The 12489-nt window shown below is 38.9% G+C and overlaps 2 protein-coding genes across 5 annotated transcripts in view; one reads left to right on the top strand and one right to left on the bottom strand.

Annotated features, from left to right (window-relative positions):
* LOC139762017 (probable serine/threonine-protein kinase DDB_G0281745) overlaps positions 1-12489 on the top strand; it is a 175568-nt gene that overhangs the window by 26713 nt on the left and 136366 nt on the right. The gene's annotated exons all lie outside the window — the stretch shown is intronic.
* Positions 1-12489, bottom strand: part of LOC139761960 (lachesin-like) — a 313136-nt gene that overhangs the window by 287200 nt on the left and 13447 nt on the right. The window lies entirely within an intron of this gene.

Below are 12489 nucleotides of genomic sequence, written 5' to 3'. Positions count from 1 at the left end.
CATTATGTTCTGAGCTCTTCTGCTGTTGCTTCAAGACCTGAGGACCACTTGCAGCGCCTCTCCAATTAAGGACCATCCCAGGGGTAGAGAGAGAGAGAGAGAGAGAGAGAGAGAGAGAGAGAGAGAGAGAGAGAGAGAGAGAGAGAGAGAGAGAGAGAGAGAGAGAGAGAGAGAGAGAGAGAGAGAGAGTGTCCCATACTACCTGCCTGCTCCTCTCCCAGGCATACGACGATACACTGTCAAGATCCCACCTTGCCACTTCCATCAGGTGTGTGTGGGGGAAGGGAGGTAGGTAGCGTCCCTTCCTCCCTCACAGGACAGCTGTGGCAGAGGCAAGATGACCCCGAAGTTTCCTCGTTGATTTCACTCGACTTTCCTCTAAGAACTCCTACAATTCAGGGCATGACAGCCGCTGTGGTCAGCCACTTCTCTGTCGCAGCGACCCCCTGGCAGTAGGTCAGTAGGGGAGGTAAAGGTGGTGTGCTATACCAATGCATAGATCATGTGTCAAGAGGATGAGTTGAGGACAGTGAGAGGGAAGGTATGGCTACCGAGTGAGTGGCCAGACCCGTGCAACTTGTCGATGCTGTGATTCACGCTAGTAGCGGACTAGTCCAGTTTGAATGATGCTTGGGCTGCCATGAGTTCAGCAATGGGTGTATTCTTGCTCTGTGGGTCTACGGAGAAGTGGTTCTGAGCATCTCCACTACTTCCCCAGAGATGAGATCAGGGCCATTTTGATCTATGGAGCTTTTTCCAAAAAGGAATAACAGAAAGAAATATCAGATATTTCATATGTATTGAGGATTGAGAAAGACAGAAACAGTATGAGAATGAATAAAGAAATGTCAGATATTTCACATGCATTTGGGAATGAGAAAGACGGAAACATCAAGAGAATGAATAAAGAAATATCAGATATTTCATATGTATTAAGGATTGAGAAAGACGGAAACATCAAGAGAATGAATATGAAGGATGTTTTTGATCCTACGAAAACATCTGCAGCTCACAGGAACCCATCGGATGAAGGTCAGGGTGAGGGTGTCGCCCTTGGGAAGCCGTAGCAGGACAGAGATCAATAGAAGTAATGACGCTGAGGAAGCTGATGGCGGGGGAGAGAGACGACAGCAGGAGGGAATGAGCCCCCTACCACGTATCAGGGTCATAACCTGGTGGGTCTGACTCACACATCCTGATCACTCGACTGCAGGATTCGCTAATCTTTCCCCGACATACAACTGGGGAAGGGATCCACTCTATAGAAAACGAGAAAGAGAAATGATGATTAAACTAAAATCCAGGACATTTGATGTTCGTCTACTCCTGTGGTAAAATATATCTACCAATATTCTTGCTGCTGATAGAGCTAAGTCAAACCTTACCCCATGAGAAAGGAGAGAAATGAGACAATTATATATTAAAGGCTCTGTTTGGAGAAATCTATTTGGCGATGAGGACAATCTAGAGAATCTATTGAAGGTAAATACTGAGTAGGAGGAGATATCTAAGCTATGATCACATGCAGGAGACTGGGAGGTGAAGTGGCAGAGATCGAGTGTTTCTGGAGCTAGAGCCAAGGAGCAACTGACTGATGTTCAAGACTTCTTCAAGGACTGAATCCCGAGCGTCCAGACCACACGACTCTTCCTGGTTGAATCTGAAACCAGCAGACGGTGGCAGATTCTTATCCTAAGGCCTTGAGGGGGAAAAAAAGGATTTCCGATTGTTTCTAATTTTCTAATGTATAGGAAGAATATATATATATATATATATATATATATATATATATATATATATATATATATATATATATATATATATATATATATATATATTCTTTCTTTCACACTATTCGCCATTTCCCGCGTTAGCGAGGTAGCGTGAAGAACAGAGGACTGAGCCTTTGAGGAAATATCCTCACCTGGCCCCCTTCTCTGTTCTTTCTTTTTAAATTATTCGCTCTTTCCCGCGTTAGCGTGGTAGCGTTTTTTGTATGAATAATAAAGCGTATTTTTGTATGAATAATAAAGAATTTATTACTAATTGCTGTTGTTATCATCATTAGTCATTATTATAATTATGTTATTATTATCATCATCATTACTACTATCATTATTATCATTATTATTATTATTATTATTATTATCATCATTATTATTATTATTATTATTATTATTATTATTATTATTATTATTACTATTATTATTATTACTGTTATTATTATCATTACTATTATTATTATTATTATTATTATTATTATTATTATTATTATTATTATTATTATTATTACTTTTATTATTATTATAATTATTATTATTATTATTATTATTATTATTATTATTATTATTAATATTATTATTATCATCATTATTATTATTATGATTATTCTTATTATCATTATTATCATTATTATTATTATAATCATTATAAATGTTATTTCTTGTAAAGTAATTGTATATTTCACAGAACAGAATGGCTTTTTCCACACAGCCAGACCCAAGAAAAGATTTGCCACTTCAGGTGATGAAAGGTATTTTGCTCAGTGTTCTTGGACCAAATACAGACTCGCCACAGACACAATATCATCCCACATTAGCCTGATTGAACCAAGCGCTTCCCATCCACACGAACAGGAGAAGTGGAACCTTTACGTAGGGAAAGGAAAGCTAAAACTCAATGCCAGTCGTAATATTCCTTGAAAGAAAATATCTTTTCAGCCAAGTTTATGCCAAAGACACCTTTCCTTTTTGCCTTAAAGCGGACGAAGTATTTCATAAAAGACTCTTCTCTTCACTTTTTTAATCTGAAGTTAAACTTTTTGTGTCTTGGTGTGGCAGACAATAGAGTCGCTTTCGTTGCATTGTAATGGATAGAACTTTCCTTCATCACACACACACACACACACACACATATATATATATATATATATATATATATATAGGGGAGAAAGAATACTTCCCACGTATTCCCTGCGAGTCGTAGAAGGCGATAAAGGAACATAGAAGGGGGCCAAGTAAGGATATTCCAACTAAGGTTCAGTCCTCTATTCTTAGCGCTACCTCACTAACGCAGGAAATGGCGAATATGTATAAAACATATATATATATATATATATATATATATATATATATATATATATATATATATATATATATATATATATATATATATATATATATATATATATATATATATATATATATATATATATATGGCTTGTGTACCTAATAAGGTAGCCTTAATCCCCTATCCCTGGGGATAGGGGATTAAGAATACTTCCCACGTATTCCCTGCGTGTCGTAGAAGGCGACTAAAAGGGGAGGGAGCGGGGAGGCTGGAAATCCTCCCCTCTCTTTTTTTTTTTTTTTCAAAAGAAGGAACAGAGGGGGCCAGGTGAGGATATTCCAAAAAAGGCCCAGTCCTCTGTTCTTAACGCTACCTCGCTAACGCGGGAAATGGCGAATACTTTGAAAGAAAAAAGAATATATATATATATATATATATATATATATATATATATATATATATATATATATATATATATATATATATATATATATATATATATATATATATATATATATATTCTTGTTTACATTATACTTAGTCGCTGTCTCCCGCGTTAGCGAGGTAGTGCAAGGAAACTGACGATACAATGGCCCAACCCACCCACATACACATGTTTATACATGAACGTCCACACACGCATATATACATACCTATACATTTCAACGTATACATACATATACATATACAGACATATACATGTATACACATATACGTATAAAATTCTTGCTGCCTTCATCTATTCTCGTCGGCACCCCGCTACACATGAAATGGCACCCCATATATATATATATATATATATATATATATATATATATATATATATATATATATATATATATTCTATTTCTTTTTGCTTTGTTTTATACATATATATATATATATATATATATATATATATATATATATATATATATATATATATATATATTATTTTTCTACATTCCTTTTTGAAAATCATTTCTATCTTTTCGCTTTAAAAAAAAGCGTAAAACAAAAGAACTAACTGTTCTTTTCTATAGAGAACAGAATGCAATCTGTTCTTTCTGGACCAAAATATTTCACTTTGTTCTTCTTTCAGCCCAAAAAATATAAATATACAACAAATATAAATATACACTAAATGCATCTCTAAAAGCCAGATCAGAATTACACCCCGTTTTCTGTACATACACACAGGCAGACAGACAAGATGGACGGCAATCGACCCATGAAGAACAAAAACAATATATATTTTTCCCTTCGTGTCGGATATATTTGGTGACTATCCCCCCCCCTCTCCCCCACCCCTGAAGCCTGGGAAAACAAACTATTTCTTTCATCTGGATACGATCAACTCTCTCTCTCTCTCTCTCTCTCTCTCTCTCTCTCTCTCTCTCTCTCTCTCTCTCTCTCTCTCTCTCTCTCTCTCTATCTATCCATCTCTCTCTCTCTATCTATCTATCCATCTCTCTCTTTCTCTCTCTCTCTCTCTATCTATCTATCTATCTATTTACCTATCTATCTATCTATCTATCTATCGAAAAGACGAAGGAAAAAAAAAGATTCTCTCTCCCTCTATTTTCACAGAGACATGTGCGTCAGACAGATGGAGGGGCTTCTGTACCGCTGGATTAGCATTTCTAGGCGAGAGAGAGAGAGAGAGAGAGAGAGAGAGAGAGAGAGAGAGAGAGAGAGAGAGAGAGAGAGAGAGAGAGAGAGTATACAAGTACTCGGTCACTTAACGAGTATCAGTGTCAAGATCCTTTGGCCCAAAGGGGCTTGGCTAGCGCGTAATGCTCACTGCAGGATAACCTGGAACTCCCAAGGGAGTCATATTAGTTCCGTGTTGACCAGTGGTACACGAGAGATGAAGAGATTGCATGACTGTGGGCTGATAATCCAGCAGCCAAAGTGTGGGTGAGGCAGAAACAATGCAGATCATGCTGGAGTGAAACTTGACATCCACTGAAGTGTTGGTTCACTGAACATCCTTCACTGACCCTAATTTCGAGTCTCAGGGGTAATGCAGCTGTAGCCTGATGTATCCAATACAACATGGTAGCAAGATCAGTCATACGACTTCAGCTGGAAATACATTCACGAAATACAATAGAAATGATTGCAAAGAAAAGAAGTCAGTGAAGGTAGGAAACAAAAGGGACATTCGCGAAATACAGTAGAACAGATAGCAAACAAAAGAGGCAAACGCGAAACATATCAGTAAAAGTAGCAAACAAAAGAGGAAAAGTGAAACATATGAATAAAGATAGGAAACAAAAGGGGAAAGTGAAATATATTGGTAAAGATAGCAAACAAAAGAAGAAAAAGCCAAATATATCGGTAAAGATTGCAAACAAAGGAGGAAAAAGTGAAATATATTGGTAAGAATAGGAAACAAAAGAAGAAAACGTGAAATATATCAGTAAAGATAGCAAACAAAAGAAGAAAAAGTGAAATATATCAGTAAAGATAGCAAACAAAGGAAGAAAAAGCGAAGTACATCAGTAAAGACAGTAAACCAAAGAAGAGAAGATAATACATCGGTAAAGATAGCAAACAAAAGAAGAAAAAGTGAAGTACATCAGTAAAGATAGTAAACCAAAGAAGAGAAGATAATATATCGGTAAAGATAGCAAACAAAACAAGAAAAAGTAAATTGTATCGGTAAAGATGTGGAAGATAGAAGAAAACGTGAAAAATACTAATAAAAATGGCAAACAAACGAAGAAAAAGTGAGATATATTGGTAAAGATTGCAAGCAAAAGAAGACAAGTCAAATATATCAGTAAATATAGGAAACAAAGGAATAAAGGCTAAAGATAGTAGTAAAAATAACAAAAGAGGCAAACACGAACCAGATCAGTAAAGAGTGGAGACGATGCAGATAAAACGCGATAGATATAATACGAGAAGATAAACGGAGGAAATGCGATAAATGTTGATAAAGAGAATAGTACCATTTATTTTGGTTATCAGAGTCGATCACACGTAATAAACATTTTGAATAAGTCTTCGAAAATAGTTACTACAGTATGGGATTATATACGAAATGTAGAGATTACTGCGAAATGTGAATAAAAAACAATTTTTAACCTTACATGTAGATGAATAATACAGGAATCCTACATTTGTTTCTGATGCAGATGAATAATCACAAAAGCATGAACATACATCACTTTTTTTACAAGAGAATGAATAATTATCATAATACATCAATTTTTCAATAAGGGTATGAATAAGACAATACGGAGAACGAGTGAATATGAACAATATGAGATATGGTCAAGGCAAAGGTCCAGTTTGGATAAGGGTAAGTAAATATGGCTCACATTCACTCCACCTTTGTGAGAGGTCGAGATGCGAGCAATGGGAGAGAGAGAGAGAGAGAGAGAGAGAGAGAGAGAGAGAGAGAGAGAGAGAGAGAGAGAGAGAGAGAGAGAGAGAGAGAGAGAGAGAGAGAGAGAGAGAGAGAGAGAGAGAGAGGAACCTGAACCGTACATATCTACTTTTCACTGCCGGCTACACGCATTGCTAGGTCTGGAATCTTCAGTTATGCCACTAGTAAACTAAGGCCAGTCCAGCCAGGAGGTTTCAGTAAGTGTCCACTTCTGGTGCGCGAGACGAGAAACACTCCAGCCAGCTGGACAATAGCGAAACTAATTTGGAAATTCCTGTCTCTAAAAGCAAGGTCTCAGCACCTGAATTATACTGAAAACGTATTACATTTCAATATATATATATATATATATATATATATATATATATATATATATATATATATATATATATATATATATATATATATATATATTGCAGGAGGTCACAGTGATAACCACGTGGAATATGAAACACGACAAGTTCCAAGTGCACTTTCGTGCAATGATCACATCATCATTGAGATACAAGAATGAGATAGAAGACGTAGAACAGTCAGTTGATATACAAATAAGAGACGTAGATAAGACTTTTCAATCATACTTATTTGCTGTATTCTGCGTAGGGAGATAGCGACAGGAACAGGGGAAAAATGGCCTCAATTGCTTACACCAACTGCCTGTTCACAGCGGGCCCCACCATGACCATTTCATATGCCCTGGTTCAGCCAAATGACAGCGCTTCGCCCCCCGTATACCACATCGCACACGTTCGCTCTGTTGACACACACACGCACACACACACACACACGCAGTGTATTAAGCCACAGAGAATCACTTTTACGTTTATATCCTTCAAGAAAAGAGACATAAAATTAGTCTTCTGAACAAAGAAATGTGAATTGAGACAAGTCCAACTTTGACATCATTTGAGGATTACCCAGTCGAGGAGGAAGATAATGCTACGTGCCGTAACAGACATCTTAATGGATAATGAGTCTTAGGAAGAATCATCATTTGCATTACCCTAGTGTAGAAACTTCCAAACTTTATAACAAGATGCCCTATGTTAGCTTCTAAGGAATCTTCAAGCCCACATTTATACATCTTTTAAATTTTCGTTAATTATGGATTCATTATTATTTTTCTATGTGTTGTTGTGGATCAGGTAACTGGTAATTAACTTATACTTAACGTCTATATATTAGATAGCGTACTTGAGGGTGTGGGAAGTCTGTGGGTTGTAGTGTTGTGTGGGAGACGACTGTGGGTTGTAGTGTTGTGAGAGACGAGCGTGGGTGGGTAGTGTTGTGAGAGACGATTGTGGGTTGTAGTGTTGTGAGAGACGATTGTGGGTGGTAGTGTTGTGAGAGACGAGCGTGTGTTGTAGTGTTGTGTAAGAGACGAGCGTGGGTCATAGTGTTGTGAGAGATGACCGCTTGTTGTAGTGTTGTGTGAGAGACGAGCGTGGGTTGTAGCGTTGTGAGAGACGAGCGTGGGCGGTAGTGTTTTGAGAGACGAGCGTGGGTAACAGTGTTGTGAGAGAGACGAGCGTGGGTGGTTAGTGTTGTGAGAGACAAGCCGGGGTTGTGGTGTTGTGAGAGAAGACCGTGGGTGGTAGTGTTGTGAGAGACGAGCCTGGGTTGTGGTGTTGTGTGAGACAACCTTTGACTCTGTGTGGTATACATGCCGTGCACAAGACTCGTGAGCGAGCGATTGATGTTGACCATTTGACACGGACGTCTGGCAAGTTTAATCAGATTTCTCTTGGATATAAATTCAGTATTTTATTATTATTGACCTTTTAATCAAAGATCATAATTTGGGGGGAGGGTCATGGCTTCACCCTCCCTGCCCAAGTATCGACCTCATGACCCCATGTTTGGAAAACACTACCCTGTTATGTTAAACACTCCAAGTTGAAGGTAATATCTCTTGATGTATATATATATATATATATATATATACATATATATATATATATATATATATATATACATATATATATATATATACACATATATATACATATACAAACCTCCAACAGCCAGGATCGAACCCGGGACCCCTGGACAACAGGCGGGAGCGCTACCGCTAGGCTATGATTGCCCCCCTAATAGGGAAATGACATATTCGAATAACTATATATACTCGAATACCGCCTTCCTGGGGACCCAGGCCGGAGCGACCCAGCCCGAGCCTTCCATGACGCTACCAACCTGGTTATGGAGAGAGAGAGAGAGAGAGAGAGAGAGAGAGAGAGAGAGAGAGAGAGAGAGAGAGAGAGAGAGAGAGAGAGAGACGGTAGTGGGATGAAACACGAGGAAACGACCACTAAGGTGGTTTTAAATTCAAGTCTTTTTCTTGAGTTTTTTCTTTTTTTCTTTTTGCCAGAGGCCTCATCAGTAAACACTATTCCTATTGACGTAGAATCATACGGGAACTGTACCTGGACAGGTATGAGGCACGTCGTGTAATCGAGTGTATAATGCCCACGTTGACTACCCAATTACCTTGGTGTATTGTACCATGATTACACCTCTCTCTTTACACTTGACCTTACGAGAGGAACCCATATTCTTGGGTGTATAACCACCCTTGGGCCAGTCATCCTAACGAGCCATGAGTGGAAGATCAAAGCTCTATATATGCATTCAGCCGGAATTACCCATTAAAAGGACATCAAAAAAAAAAAAAGGTGGGGGGAGACGGGAAGAGGAGGGGGACCCCTTTTTTTTACCTCTGCCCTTCATTATCAAAGTCGTTACCTTTTTATTTTATGGAGGGGAAGGGAGGTCATCTGTCGAGGTCATCTGTCGTAATGATAAGGCTACGTCTCTCATTATCTTCGTAGGTTCCTGGACGAAGAGGGAGGAGTGAACCCATCAGAAGGCGAGAGACGGTGGAGGCAAAAAGAAGAGTCTTGTGGGTAACTTGAGTGCATACGATAGCTTCCACTCCGCGTAGCGAGCCCCCTCCACGTCTCAGGTTGGGGAGTGCCAGACAACATAGGCCATCTTAAGAATACTTGTTGTATACTGATACATAGGCTATACATCCATTACCCTTTATCTGTATACATACAGAGTAGAGGGGTGTCTCACTCGCTCTCTTTCTCTCTCTCTCTCCTCAAGAAGAATGGTATACTATGAGCAGACTTATCATGTGGGAGCCTTAAAGAAAGGCCTAGCTCAACTCGACCCTGTGATCAACACACTTTGATCTCCAGTATCCAAAATGGTGTCATTATGATAAAGACTATGACCATTACCCAGATCATTATCATTATCATTTGAGGATAATGGTGTCATTATGATAAAGACTATGACCATTACCCAGATCATTATCATTATCATTTGAGGATAATGGTGTCATTATGATAAAGACTATGACCATTACCCATATCATTATTATTATCATTTGAGGATAATTGAGTGTGACTTAAAACACTTCAAGGATGACCCTTGGGTGCTGATGGCCCGACCTGACTTGGCCTTTGACCTCATACTACAGCGTCAGTCGGCTTGAAGGTCAGATGGTGGGAGAGAGAGAGAGAGAGAGAGAGAGAGAGAGAGAGAGAGAGAGAGAGAGAGAGAGAGAGAGAGAGAGAGAGAGAGAGAGAGATCAACGACGAGGTTTAGAATCACTCCCAACTACTGTTAATGTCAAAAAAAAATCATTCCATATGTTGGATAAAGAAAAAAAAATATAAAAACATTTTCTTCTTTTAAAGAAACGCGAACTACTTCACCCAGCCAGCTAGCCAGTCACCCAACGTGAGGCCCCCAAAACGCAATGGGCGAAACTAAGCTGATCTAGCCTTCGTTGGCAGCTTAGATCAAGCTTGTTGAAGCCTTGTTGTGAGGTATAAGCTTCATTTGCATGTTCAAGGGCTTGGCGGAATATCTTGGCAGGAGTCAATAGTCATTAGATCCAGGTTGTGTATAAGCGAGACGCCACCGTCACACCGAGGGAATCGATGCCTTGGCAATATTTACCGATTTCCTCTTATTTACGGATTGTGTCCCCGTTTCCTCCGTTTAAAACACACACACACACACACACACACACACACACACACACACACACACACACACACACACACGCACACACACACACACACACGCACACACGCACACACACACACACACACACAATGTATATGTATGGATAGAAAGGTAGATAGATGGATAGACGGTAGATAGATGGATAGATAGATGATAGATATAGATAGATAGATAGAGAGATAAATAGATAGATGAATAAATAACTATATCCAGTCTTTTTCAATGAATTACAACACACCAACACAAAGGACAGATTTGGAGACATCAAAAGCAAAACTGTATAACCCCCTCGTTAATCACCCCCTCCTCTCTCTCTCTCTCTCTCTCTCTCTCTCTCTCTCTCTCTCTCTCTCTCTCTCTCTCTCTCTCTCTCTCTCTCTCTCTATCTCTCTCTCCCATCACCCACGGCATCCTCGGGGGGGTGGGGGGGGGGGGAAGAGGGAGACCCCAAAGGAGGGAGAGAGAGGGGGGGGATTCAACCCTCCCCCACTCTTGTTCGTGTGTACAATCCACAGTGGAAGGGGGGAGGGCACTATTATCCCCTCCTACCCCTTCCCCACAACACCGATACGTCACTGACGAGCGATCAACACCTCGGCAACTTTGTTCCTCATTGTCTCCACAGTTAATTAAGTTACCGCGACCTGAATGCTTCTAAGACGGCCACGATGTGTGAGGTTTCCAATCTCGCGTACGGCGCGCAGTAGCGGGGATAGAGGCACTTCAGAGAGCCATCCAGATGGAACACAAACTGGACGAAAAGTGAGGCTATGATGACTACATGTCTCAAGGAAGACTTTGGAGGGTCTCTCATCTGGCTAAGGCTTTGGAGGATCTCTCATCTGGCTAGGGCTTTGGAGGGCCTCTGACCTGGCTAAGGCTTTGGGGAGCCTGTGATCTGAAGACAACTTCATTATACATTACAGCAAACATCATGTTATAACCCTTCAAGTATGATCATTAGCAAATGTCATGAAAATATTGACCATGGTAATACTGGGTGTTACCGGACTCCACCTTCTAGTAGTTTCACAACAAGGGACAAGTGTCTATCGGTAGGGCAGTATCATCGTCAATAGATCGACGACCTTTTAGCTTCCAAGGAGCTCACCGACTCCTGCTCCTGCATGGAGTGCAAGGTCTATAATGCAAGATCCCCATAAAAGGGGTAGCTATATTGTAGATGATAATGGTAATGACAGTAATAATAATGATAATAATGATAATGATAATGATAATAATAATTATAATAATGATACTACTACTACTACTGCTACTACTACTACTTCTACTACTACTACTACTACTACTACTACTACTACTAATAATAATAATAATAATAATAATAATAATAATGATAATAATAATAATAATAATAATAATGATAATAATAATGATAGTGATAATAAAAGTAATAGCAATAATGATAATAATGATAATAATGATGATGATAATCATAAAATGATAATCATAATAAGAGAAACAATTATAGTAATGATAATAATGATCACGTTTTTAATAATGATGATGATAATAATGATAACGATAATAATGATAATGATAATAGTACAGTAGCGCAGAAACAACGCGATAATGTCGCCAAAAACTGAATCAATGATAAAGAATAATTATCTTGAAATTATCTTCACAGTAACGCCCACTTATCTAACAACGGTCCAATTTAACAGCGTAGATGCTCGTGATATACAGCCTTACCGTCCTTTGGCTTAATACCGTAAGCTTAAGCCAAGCGAAGCAGCAAGAAAGTGCTATGAAGTGGATAAGATGGGCAGTGGATTAAGCTTAGCCTTCCAGCTGCAGATGGAAACAGTTTGATGCATCGTAAGCTACATTCAATAGCTCGTACGAAATAAGCTTCAAAAGCTTGTTTTCTTTTTTCTTTCAGTTCCTCATAAGATGTTTCGAAGAGTTCTTAAAGTCACGTTTGATAAACGTTTATTGACTTTGAGTTTATACGTAATAAACCTCGAAACGTT

This window comes from Panulirus ornatus, chromosome 42, assembly GCF_036320965.1.
Source record: "Panulirus ornatus isolate Po-2019 chromosome 42, ASM3632096v1, whole genome shotgun sequence".
Lineage (NCBI taxonomy): Eukaryota > Metazoa > Arthropoda > Malacostraca > Decapoda > Palinuridae > Panulirus > Panulirus ornatus.
This window is presented reverse-complemented; position numbering and strand designations above follow the sequence as displayed.